The 13,462-nt window shown below is 44.2% G+C and overlaps 1 pseudogene across 1 annotated transcript; it reads right to left on the bottom strand.

Annotated features, from left to right (window-relative positions):
- Positions 1-1,381: 1,381 nt before the first annotated feature.
- On the bottom strand, positions 1,382-13,190 carry LOC143588262 (beta-caryophyllene synthase-like; annotated as a pseudogene). Its single transcript, XR_013145074.1, has 7 exons — positions 13,068-13,190; positions 12,611-12,890; positions 12,147-12,528; positions 2,574-2,792; positions 2,364-2,502; positions 1,867-2,115; positions 1,382-1,750 (listed from the first exon to the last, which is right to left on the bottom strand). The product of XR_013145074.1 is annotated as a beta-caryophyllene synthase-like (transcript).
- Positions 13,191-13,462: the final 272 nt, after the last annotated feature.

The raw sequence follows: 13,462 nt of genomic DNA, 5'->3' as shown, positions 1-13,462 counted from the left end.
TGATTATTTGCTATAGTGTTCATTTATTTTGCAATCTTGGCCACTGTCTTTGACAAAAGCAATTTTTGTAACAACATTCGCCACATGTGGTTTAACATTTATTCCAATAATCACATTACTAAAATGGGAATTTAGATCACCATATATATCAAACTATTCTAGAATAATATACTTGCTATCTTATTAGCTAAGTCACAAGTCACACAAACTTCAGGATGAGAATTTGATAACCATTTAGATGATGCATCGATTTCAGAACACTAAATGGTATCATATCGGGATATGCATATCCTTTTATCATTTTCATAAAATTTAGGGATTCACAGCCATACTTTAGTAACTATATCATTAACTTCCCTTGAGAGCACAAATTGCATGTTTGAGTACCATGAAGAATCTTCTGGTTCTTTGATATGTTTCATATCAACAATGACTCAGAATGGTTTAATCGGTCAAGCCAGTTTATTAAACAATTATGATCCATAATTTGTTTCATTTTTACGGTTTTGAACTAAAATAATAAAACGAAAAATATGTTGTTGGGAATCGAATTCACTACATTGCTTTTAAAATATGTGACTTATCAACTCAACTAGGATAAATTGATGCTAACATTCTCTTTTCCTTAATAGGTATAGATTCAAACTTTCAATTTTGATTTCTTTTAAAATACAAATACAAATTATTGTTACTACTCTATTTATTTTAGGAAATATGATATGTGTTATTAATGCTTTAAATTATTGACAAAATAATTTCAGGTAAAAAAGTTAAAACATATTTATTTCCATCGATTTCTCCATGTCTATCACGTTTCCATATTCAATTTGATTTAACAAATGCCAGAATTGTAAGTATGAATAACATCATGTTTCGTTTATTTTCTGTGTTCGGTTGATTTTAGGGATTCATTTATAAATCGATTATCTTCGTAATGAAGGCTTTTATTAATGTGTTTTTTTATGGTTTAAATACTAAAGATGTCTGAATGTGTAAATTTACTTAGTTTGTCTTTATATGTTGTTTTAATAAAAACAATAATGTTAGAGCTGTAATTTTAATTTTAAACTATGCAATTTCTCATTTATTAATGTTCATTATATAATTCATATATGTATATTTGACGTTTTCTTATATTTTTTACCCAAGTGTTACACGGGACACTAACTTAATGAATTAAGCATTAGTTTAATATATTAAAAATGCTTAGTACTCAAACTTTGATATAAAAACACTAAACTTAAAAATATTAATTAGACACGTATTATTCAAAATTTGAAATACAAACACTAAAATTAATAATACCAATTAAACACACGTAATTACCCAAACAATGAAATACAAACAATAGAATCTTCGCACAATCGCACGTGTAAATCTCCAAACATCTTGAAGATGATTATTTTCATCTGATTATTTCCAACATGACACCATGAAGCAGAAGAACTTGAGCTCATTTACTCATGATAGAGTCAATGAGAAGAGATTTGATATGATATTGTAGTTCTTCCTCGACATGTGTGAAATTATCTTGATACTTGTATAAGACCTCAATTACACGGGCCAAATTAATCACTCGCATAATTATAGGCATAGAAACATCTTTGCACACAAGGGATTCATGATTCATTTCAGCCCATGCATCTTCTACTTTTTTGAGGAACAAATCAATGACATGTTTCTCGGAGACATCGAATTCCTTTATGTAGCATTTGATGCCTGATACGACATGATCTCTTTCTTGCTCCTCCTGCACATTTAATTTGGACGTTTTACAGTAACCAACATATATATGCTTCGTACAACTTTATTAAGTTTTAGAAAACTATTAGATTGTTTAGTCTTAAGCATAATGTATTAATGTACCTTGTGGGTGACTATATCATCTTGGAACCTACAAAGTGTACAAGAAGCTTTAATAAGAGGTGGAAAAGTTAGAGCCCATTTGAATGACTCATCTGTGATTATGTCACCCATGCCAACAAGACTTGTTATTAGAAGGAATTTGTAGCCGCAACTAATTAATGCAACTGATGTGTGCTCCTCAGGGGTTGGTATATAACCTTCATCTCTCCATTTGGCTTCAGTCATGTAGCCTCCAATGTATTCCTTCATCTAAAAATTAACAAAAACATAAAGTTAATACGTAGCATCCACCAAGAAACTAGAGAAGCAAAGTTGAAGTTCAAAAACAGAAGTAACAATAACAGTAACACCATTTCAAAGTTTTACAAAAAGATATCATAACGCGGAAACATGATAATATATAAGGAAATGCTAATCTCGGTCACGAATAAGTGGACGGATATCTTACAAGTTTACTTCATAAAATTATTGCTACATATGAAGGCATGGAGACTTACAGCCTCTTTGTAATAGTTAATATGATGTGCTTTTCCATTCTTTGCCATGATCTCCTCCATTTCTGTATGTACATCCAGAACCATTTGGTACACTAGTTTCATGTATTCCGGTAGCATATCTAAGCTTTCAAGTGACCACCTACAAAAAATTGATTTGCATTGAAATATTTTTGGTTCGAACGGTTCACAATTTGCATGTTTGTGTATTACCTCTCGAATGCTTCAGTAAGAATCACAAGTTCATCATAGATACCATAAGCATCATAAGTATCATCCAGTATAGTTATCACCGCAATAATTTTAGCATATAAATTTCTTGATTGGGAATATTTTGGCTCGAAGTACACGCCTTGTGCCCAAAAGTAGCCTTAAACCAATTTATCTCTTGCGTAGGGGTAATTATTTGGGACATCAAAAGGTTTCCACCACCTGCAATAAGGTGGTTTACATGTACATGTCTAAGAAAACATATGAATATTTTATAAATGGAGAAATGTAAGTCAACACAAATATATAATACTTGTTGACTGAAGAGGTAGGTCCCAGCAGAGCCCAGTTGGACCCGCAAGACTCACCTTGAACAGGGACGTCTGCGCAGAAACCAACTGGATCCGCAGGACCAACCATGCTCAGAGACGTGACATCCTTACGCGCAGTACGCAAGCTGTTCCCGCAGGAAATGCCTCCCAATGGTGAAGGACTCCGCCTGTCCCCGCAGCCTCGGATACAAGCCATCAGGGAAGGCCACCCGCGCAGCAAGGCTACACGCACAAGGCACTTAGCTCTCAATCACTCAGTGTCACCTGAAGGAATGAGCGAAGCCGGGAGCAATCCCGCACAAGGGCGGGAGGGGGAATACTCCCGCCCAAATAAGCCAGTCCGTACGATACGGGAAGATCTTCTGTACTGTACCTGACGAGGTATGGGAAAAAGATCTGACTAAAGATACGACAGCTTATTGACAACAGTATGGCGAGCAGCATGCTCCTGCACTGTATGTCACTATTAGCCGCTGCCTACTCACCAACTCTTGTCATACCACGTGCGTAGCCAGCAGTTGGTGGAAAAGGAATAGTATACAGCAGGCCTGGTCACTATCAGCCGCTGCCTACCCACCAACTACCAGCAGGGCACGTGCGTAGGCCACTGTTGGTGGAACAGGAATACTGTTGCAGCCGGCCACACCTCCTTGGAAACCTACCTTCGGCTATAAATACCACGAATGGTATGATCATCTGATCTCAACATATCTTATCTTGTATCATCATATTATACCTGATATCTGCTCTAGCAATCTCTTAATATACATTTATATTTAAAGAGCAATCTAGTCTAATTCTCACGCCGGAGGGTGGTCACAAGGAGGAACCCCCCCTTCTCAGTGACAAGCTCACGGTGTCTGTTTTGCAGGTTATCAGAAGAACCATCTTCTCAGGGTCTAACCCCTCGTGGGAAACATCTATCTAACCCCCAGGTTACTTGTAATCTGCCCGGGGTCCGGTTAGTGTTTCTTCATTGGCGCCATCCGTGCATAAAGCTAGAACTTTATTTTTCTCCAGTTTTTTCAAACTTCTAGAAAGATGGTTAAAGAAATTCCGGTAACCACAACCCCAGCTACTGGGGGAATACCGGCAACACAATTTTTACAAACACTACCCCGGTTACCCAAGCCGGGGCAAGTGAAGTAAATTTTACGAACACTACCCCAGTTACCCAAGCTGGGGCAAGTGCAGTAAATAATCGCTCACTGGGATTCACCGATACCCAGTTTGAGAAACGAAGACTCCCCCACCAAACTCTCGATGAAGTTAAGGCATGGGCGGAGGCGCGACAAAAGGAATTCCAAGCTGAGTTGGACGAACGCTTGCGTTCCGTCCAACAGGCCGACGAATTCGAATACTTGGACGATGACTCGGAGGAATCCGACTCCGACGCGAACCCTCGCCATAGGGCGAAAGGGAAGCGTAAGGAAACGGACTCCCAACTGAGAAGGCATTTTGGAGAAGCCTTCAAACCAATAAACACAGGTGGAAGTCCACGTGACTTCTCCAAAGCATTCAGACCAAACGTTGTAAATGCGGGAACGTCCAAATTTGCAAGGGACATTGCGGAAGCAATCGCCCCAAAAAGTGCCAAACAAATGTCAAGTATAGGCACATATGATGGTATATCTGACCTCGATGATCATTTGAACAGATTCATAGCGGGGGCAACCGTCAGTAGTTGGACGGAACCTACGTGGTGTTACATGTTCCAAATGACGCTTGTGGGGGCTGCTAGAGCGTGGTTCGATCGTCTACCGGTCAACCACATCTACGACTGGGCAGACTTCCAACAGAAGTTTAGCCAACACTTCAGCCAGCAAAGAAAGTATACCGAGGAGCAATGGACAATCCTCAAATGCATTCGAGAGAAGGATGAATCTTTGCTGGACTTCATCACTCGCTTCAACTCGAAGAAGCTAAGTCTGGGTAACATTAGCGAAGATCTTGTTCGCGCTGCCTTTATCCAGGGCGCGAACGACCCAGAGCTCATCCGCACCTTAACGGGTAAAGATGGCATGCCATCCACATGGGATGCCATCATGACAGCAGCTAAACGCTTTGCGGAAACGGAGAAGCAACTGGGTAGAGATCTCCCTCAGAGCACAAACCTCTACACCCAGAAAACAAGGGAAGACAACGTCCTTACCGCCCGATTAAACAAAAAGCGAAAGCTAGGCATTTGGCAGTCAAGGGTAAACTTTGACACCTCATCCAGCTTGCAAAATCGGTTAGGCGGAAGGGATAACGTACAGTCAAACAAGAACTCCAGATGGACGCCGCTCACCAAAAGCGTCACCGAGATATTCGCCACCGAGGAGCTCCCATGGCCAAAGCCTCAAATAATCCGACATCGTCACAATGCTGATCGGAGTAAATACTGTGACTTTCACAGGACCAAAGGCCACAACACCGAAGAATGCATAGACGTAAAGGACATGGTCGAAGCATTCGTCAGAGATGGGACGCTCGCGCACCTCGTGGCGCAATGAACGCTGAGCAGGCTGATGCGTGTAGAACCCCAGCTGGGGAAAACAAGAATAAAATTCCAGCTTCGATATGGAGACTACATGCTGCGCAAAGAACGAGATCCCGAACCAGGTGCGTATCGGCTCGATGGCACTCCCATCCCAACAACATGGAAGGGAGCTCATTTACACAGTTTGCATGTAAATCAATTCCAAATTTGTAAAGAAAAGGCCAAGAGCCACTTCTAATGGAAATGATTCTCCTTAAAACATCGATGCTGATGATTTTACATTTATACTTTATGATTTATTCAACACTAATATGCCGGTTTTCACCGCATAATTACGTGAAAAAACGTTGCATGGGGAAGGCGGCAAAACCCGCATAAACCCAAAAAACGACAAACCTTCACGCAGGTCAGTTGACGGGGAAAAGTTCAGTCATCCCACTATTTGAAAGTGCCGGTCTATCCGCATGAATCATGAGAGAAAACTGAACACTAACCTATCAACAACCGCGCGTCGAACGGTTAATTTATTAAACACTAATATGCCGGTTTTCACCGCATAATTACGTGAAAAGTCGTTGCATGGGGAAGGCGGCAAAAAACGACAAACCTTCACGCAGGTCAGTTGAAGGGGAAAAGTTCAGTTATCCCATTAAATGAAAGTGCCGGTCTATCCGCATGAATCATGAAAGGAAACTGAACACTAACCTATTGACAACCGCGCGTCGAACGGTTCAAAACAAAAATTCCTAAAATAGGATGAGGAAAACCTACACGCAGGTCAGATATGGGTAAAGTTTAGCCATCCTACTAAGTGCAAGTGACGGTCCTACCCGCACAATCACGAAAGAGGAAGCAAAACTTCACACCTATTATCTACCACGTTCAAAGGTTAACTTATCCTCAAAAAAGGATGAGGAAAACCTACACGCAGGTCAGATATGGGTAAAGTTTAGCCATCCTACTAAGTGCAAGTGACGGTCCTACCCGCACAATCACGAAAGATGAAGCAAAACTTCACACCTATTATCTACCACGTTCAAAGGTTAACTTATCCTCAAAAAAAGATGAGGAAAACCTACACGCAGGTTAGACGCAGGTAAAGTTTAGCCATCCTACTAAGTGCAAGTGACGGTCCTACCCGCACAATCACGAAAGAGGAAGCAAAAAACTTCACACCTATTATCTACCACGTTTAAAGGTTAACTTATTCTACACTTGGAAAATTGCTAATTTAAACTAAAGTATGCAAGTCATATAACGTTTATAAAGCAAGGAATCCAATAAAAGAAGCGGTCTTACCCGCACAAAGATTTATATTTCATAAATATTCATTACAAGAATGGCCGGGTAACTACCCGCCTACAAGAAAATAAATCTGTACAAGAAAATAAATCTGTACAAGCTAAATCTATCCTAGCAGTGGGAAGGGATCTTCAGGATCAGGCTTCAGGGCCACTTCCACTTGGACCAGCCCCATCAGTAGAGCGTGGCAGTTCAAGGAAAGCTTTGAGGATAGCTAGCCCATCATCAGCAGCAGCGACTTCATTCACCTTCTCCACCACCGGATGCGGGAAGGCGGCGTACTGATTCACTGCTTGGTCGTAAACAGCTTCAGTATCAACATCGAATAAAGGGAAGTTGGAAGGCGGGATGCCTTTCTCAACGAACCCTAGACCAAGCAGGAAGCCGGCCTTTTCCCCATCCTCGTGAGAAGCGTTGAGGGCTGCGCTCATAGCATCGTCGTAAGATGTCTCTGAGAAGACCCGATGCACAACCTACAAAGAAAAAAATACAAGTGTCAAACCTTTTCTATTTACAAAGAAAAGCGTGAAGACATGAAAACATACCTGAGACAACGCTTCTCGAAGAAGCCATTCCTTGGCCGCCAGAGCTTCTTGGAGGGCAGCTTGAGCTTCGTTACGGGCGCGTTCGGCTTCACTCTTGTTGAGGTTGGCAAGCAACACTTCTTTAGCCGCAGCCACTTCGACGCCCTTTAGCTTCCGCTCAGTATGGTCAAGCACCCCCCTCTGGTCCAAGATCTCCTGGAGCTTTTTGGCGTCTTCCATCGCCAAGGCATCATGAGCCTGCTGGAGAGCCTCTAATTTGGCTTTAAGCTCTTCATTCTCCACGCGTAGAGGCTCAGCAACAGCTTCAGCCTTGGTGGCCCTCTCGGTTGCGTTCCTCGCAGTTTCCTTAGCCAGCCGAAGCTGTTCATTAACAGCTTGGGCAGCCTTGGAACGGGCCTCGAGTCGAGCCTGAACTTCAACCTCGAGGGCCTTGAAGGCCTTCTCCTTCTCCGCAGCCAATGCGGTAAGTTTTTGGTTCTCCTCCCGGACAGCCCGCGCCTGAGCTACTTCTTTAGCTCGAGCTGCTTTTAACTTGTCGTTTTCACGACAAAGCAGCTCGACGCGCGGCTGCATCCGGGCCAGGAGAACCCGAAGCTCATTGCTTAGCCTACCCTCCTGGTAGCTAGCCATGGCTTCCCCCAACGCACCACTAGGAGCAGCGTGATGAGCCCATTCCACGCACTCCACAGGGGTGCGAAGGGTTGTTCCTCGGCGTATGTTCCATCGTGGAACATACACTTCATTGGAATCCGACACTGCAAAAAACAAAAAGCAGTTAGGAAAAGATGATAAAAAATATATATAAAAAAGGGCCAAAGGAACCCTACGCACCTGTAGGGTCAATAACAGGCCGATAGCCGCCGAACCCATCACATGAACCCAAAGGAAATCCATCCAAGAGGTCAGGCAGATGGGAAGGTGGCAAAGATTGGCGAGAAGCCCCATGCGTACCTGATGGACCGGCCGTCGTGGCCGATGGCGGGGGCATGGTAACAGCCGCCGCGGTCGCCGCCGCGGAATCCGCAGCAATAGTAATCGCCGGCTCGGTGAAGGATGCTGTAAAAATCGCACTCACAGCCGGCGGTGACGTCATCTCGGCTGGAACAGTCGGCTCAAAGGAGTGAGCAACTGAACCAGCGGAAGCAGGCGCAGGCGCCTGGGTCGACGCCTCAGGTAAGCTGACCAAGCCTACCGTCATTGGCGGAGAGGTACTCCTCTGCGCTCCACCCTGGAATGCGTCAACATCCACGCCTGCGTAAAGAAGATAAGTGTTAACGACATTAAACTATGAAGCTAAAGACAAAGAAAATTTGTACTTACGGGTTTTCTTGAGCCTGAAGGTACGGAGAGGCGGGGACGAACCCGATGGAGCCGGCCTCTTTGCGCCGGTCACCGTCGTCTTCTTGGGCTCTCCGGAGGTGACAGTCGCAACCTCCGGAGCAGTGGTCTTATCACCACCGGGATTCCCCGCCACCTCTTCGCTCTCGGTCTCCGAATCAGACCGAGGCGCTGGATCGGCAGTGGAGGCCTTCTCCTTCCCCTTCCCGCCGGCAGCCTTCTTCTTCCGCACCAACGGAGGACCATCTGCGGATTCCTCATCAGAGCATACGATTAAAGGAATTCCAGCAGAGGTTTCAACATTGAGGGGTCGAGGGTTGAAGAGCGCCTTACCTGGCCGCCTGGCGCTCAGGATCTCATGGCCTTGCGGATAGACCTCCACGAACCGATCCGCCGTTTGTTCTAGGATGGGCAACTCGTTCTCGTCCAGAGCGCGAGTATCCATCCGTGCGGGACCATCAGCCTCCCGCGGGTTAAGGAGCGACTGCAGGTCGTTCCCCTCTGAAATAAACAGGAAAAAAGTTAGAAGAAATTCAAAGTCAACAAAAGGAAACAAAGCATACCGTAAGGAACAGAGTTCGAACCGTATTCGAGGACGATCGGAACCTTTTGCGCATCCGCCGCCTTCCACACCCGGCTCATCCCCAACATCACCATCCCGGACTCCGCAAACCGGTAAACCGGAGATTGGACCCGGGAAATCCTCGAAAACCATTCCGCCTCCTCGTAGTTGGAGGCGTGAAGGCTGGGAAGAGCTTGCCCGTTCTTAAACTTCATGGCAAGGGGGATGGCGCGAGCGGATATGAAGAAGAACTCCCGCTTCCACGCGCGAAGACTGCGCTCGGTCGCGCAAATCTTTAAACCCTTAACCCGGGTTATCAACGTGTACCACCCCTGGATGCACCTCCAAGTGTAGAAGGTCATCAGGCGGTCAACATAGGGCTCAATGCCCAAAATCCGGCACACCCACTCAAAGTGGCGAATCTTGGCGATCGCCATGGGGTGCAACTCGGTCAAATGAACGCCGTGCCTCTCAAGGACACGGTAAACAAACTTTGTCAATGGGAACCTAAGATTCCCATAGACAAAGAATGCTGCATAAACCCCGATCTTGCCTCTGGGGGCATCGTACACGGTCTGATGGGGTTCAGGAAACTCAGGCTCGAGAGACTCGAGCATGAACTTCCTGACAACATACCGGTACAGATCGCCAGGCAGAGCACACTGGCACTCGCCAGCAGTACTCTTGTCATCGGCTGTGGATTCAACATCACGAGACGACATCTTGTGAATGAAAGAAGAAAGCGATTTCGAGAGAATGCTTGCCTGAAAAGGGGAGTATTCGCCGGAAATCGCTTAAAAGAAGAAGAGAAGAGTGAAAGTGTGGATTACAAAGAACCCTCTCCCCCTTTATATACTAATCGCAATTAATGCGATGAAATTAATGCGGAAGAGAGAGAAAACGAAGGTGCAATGAAACTATGACACGTGGCAAAAAGCAAGCTGGCAACAGCTGTTGACAGGACGCATACCATTAATTTCGAGGCCACGCGCCCGAAAAATCGCGCCCACGCGCCTGAAAAAGCGTCTGGAATGACCATGTACTGTCACGTCACCATAACTTCCTGCACGTCCTGACACAGTCAGAAGAAACCGTCGCACGACGTTTCAGAGGTTTGGACTGTTCTTATCCTTTCACCAACCTTTCGAATTTCAAAATTCAAAATTCAAAAAGATTCAAAAGTAAGCGGGAAAATACCCCTTACCTTGGCAAACAAGTAACCGTAAGACGGATGCGGGTACAGTGTTAAGGCAAAACCCTTCACATACCTAGCACCCGCAGGGAATTGAAGCCAAGTAAACCTTAGCAAACAAGTAACCGTAAGACGGATGCGGGTACAGTGTTAAGGCAAAACCCTTCACACACCTAGCACCCGCAAGGAATTGAAGCCAAGTATACCTCGGCAACCAAGTAACTATAAGACGGCTGCGGGTACAGTGTCAAGGCATAACCCTTCACATACCTAGCACCCGCAGGGAATTGACGCCAGGAATACCTTGGAAGTAAAGTAACCGTAAGACGAGCGCATGTACAGTGTTAAGGCAAAACCCTTCACATACCTAGCGCTCCGCTGGGAATTGAAACCAAGAAGGATCTTCTGGGCAATGCTTGCGGAAACGGAAATAACATCCCCGCATAGCGGGAACGTCGAAAACTACGTTGTTTGAAGCTCCAGGATGGAATTGGTGGTTTTAACATAATTGATCACTATGTTCAAAACTACCAAAACCTCATGGAGAATCCACACAAGTGGGACTCAACGCTCCTGACTTGCGAGGAGGTTACAGACCTACCCGCATCATACCCAAAGACCAAGCAGGAAACTCGGGAATTTCTGCAAGTGACAAGGACTTCCGCGGGAAGAATCCCCATGGAAAACCTTAAAAAAACCCTTTTCAAAACCTTTTGCTTAAGTCCAAAAGTTCACCTCACTTTATTAAACACGCATGAGAAGAACATTGGACTGGGGGGACTTGAAGAGGTAGGTCCCAGCAGAGCCCAGTTGGACCCGCAAGACTCACCTTGAACAGGGACGTCTGCGCAGAAACCAACTGGATCCGCAGGACCAACCATGCTCAGAGACGTGACATCCTTACGCGCAGTACGCAAGCTGTTCCCGCAGGAAATGCCTCCCAATGGTGAAGGACTCCGCCTGTCCCGCAGCCTCGGATACAAGCCATCAGGGAAGGCCACCCGCGCAGCAAGGCTACACGCACAAGGCACTTAGCTCTCAATCACTCAGTGTCACCTGAAGGAATGAGCGAAGCCGGGAGCAATCCCGCACAAGGGCGGGAGGGGGAATACTCCCGCCCAAATAAGCCAGTCCGTACGATACGGGAAGATCTTCTGTACTGTACCTGACGAGGTATGGGAAAAAGATCTGACTAAAGATATGACAGCTTATTGACAACAGTATGGCGAGCAGCATGCTCCTGCACTGTATGTCACTATTAGCCGCTGCCTACTCACCAACTCTTGTCATACCACGTGCGTAGCCGGCAGTTGGTGGAAAAGGAATAGTATACAGCAGGCCTGGTCACTATCAGCCGCTGCCTACCCACCAACTACCAGCAGGGCACGTGCGTAGGCCACTGTTAGTGGAACAGGAATACTGTTGCAGCCGGCCACACCTCCTTGGAAACCTACCTTCGGCTATAAATACCACGAATGGTATGATCATCTGATCTCAACATATCTTATCTTGTATCATCATATTATACCTGATATCTGCTCTAGCAATCTCTTAATATACATTTATATTTAAAGAGCAATCTAGTCTGATTCTCACGCCGGAGGGTGGTCACAAGGAGGAACCCCCCCCCTTCTCAGTGACAAGCTCACGGTGTCTGTTTTTCAGGTTATCAGAAGAACCATCTTCTCAGGGTCTAACCCCTCATGGGAAACATCTATCTAACCCCCAGGTTACTTGTAATCTGCCCGGGGTCCGGTTAGTGTTTCTTCATTGACCATTTGATATTTGATGAATTTAACAAGAAATGGGTAATGTGATTGTACTTGGATAGTTGACTAATCTCTTTTTTATGCAAGGACTGAAGCAAGTCAAACCCCAACTTTGCAAGTTTTAGTAAAGACTCGTTATGAGATTCAAGTTGTTGGTAGAAAGGTATATAGCGTATCGCCTCTAGTCTTGGCAATCTTTTCCGTATGGGTTGTTTTAGTGCTCTTTGTATTTTAGCAGAAAACATATTGTTAACGCACCGAGGATCTTTTGCCATGTGATCAAGACGAGCTCTTGTAAAAGTAAGAGCATCATCAAGTATGACTTCTCCCGGTACCCTTAAAAACGTTGCCTCATACAAATTAAGCATTTCTTCAACATCATTTGTTAAGCTCTCCTTAAAAGCTCCATCATTGTCCTTATAGTTATTCATTATATCTGTTTCATTTTACATAAGACATCATAAGTTTCCATTGCAATAATCCTATATGCTAAGTAAATTACAATTATTCCCACTCACCACATGAAACGAAGAAGCCTTGTTCTCGCATGAGTCGAAACCAAAGGGAAATGCTACCACCATTCCACTTATCTCCATAAGCATCATAAACATGTTGCAAGGCTTTATCAATCTCCTCTTCAAAGTAATATGCTATGCCAAGGCGTTGGATTGAATCAACAAGTTTTAACAAATTTGCATGTTCCGCCGGAGCATACAACTTTGCAAATATTTCCCTCTTCACTTCATGTTTTAGTTCTTGTACAGCTTGTTCAATTCCATGTTGCTCTTCTTGCTTCATCTACACGTGAGACACCATCAAACGCTTAGTCTATCGATAGCATGCATCATGGTTACAAAATCATGCATGGATGTAAATATAGTTCTTAATTAGTTGTCATCCTATAGTAATTAATTAGTAATATTTGTATAATCAATTATCAATTATGTAACAATTATTAACTCATAAAATATATACCTGGTCATAGACAAGAAACTGGTCACCCCAAATACTAGGCGGGAAATTTGCAGTGGGACGAATAATGTTTTCTTGTTCAGCAGACATTTTGTTTAGGATCTGGATTGATAACATGTATGCTGATTAAACTGCTACCTGAGAAGATGGCTAAGCGATTCCAATATATATAGAGGGTGATGGAGAGTAGAGACGTCCCTCACACTTATTGAGGGTCAAATAATATACTAACTTGAAACGTGATTAAAAAAAATATATAAATCACTATTGATAAAATGTTACTTAAATTATATCCTAAAAGATCACATGTTTAAATATATGCTAAATCCAACTCATGTGTTATATTCTCAGGTTTAAGTCTAGGTAACGCATCACTAGATGGACTAGGCGTTAGGATA

Source organism: Bidens hawaiensis, unplaced genomic scaffold (assembly GCF_021521415.1).
Source record: "Bidens hawaiensis isolate Kalapana, Puna unplaced genomic scaffold, B.hawaiensis_p1.1 tig00036290_1, whole genome shotgun sequence".
In the NCBI taxonomy this organism is placed as follows: Eukaryota; Viridiplantae; Streptophyta; class Magnoliopsida; order Asterales; family Asteraceae; genus Bidens; species Bidens hawaiensis.
This window is presented reverse-complemented; position numbering and strand designations above follow the sequence as displayed.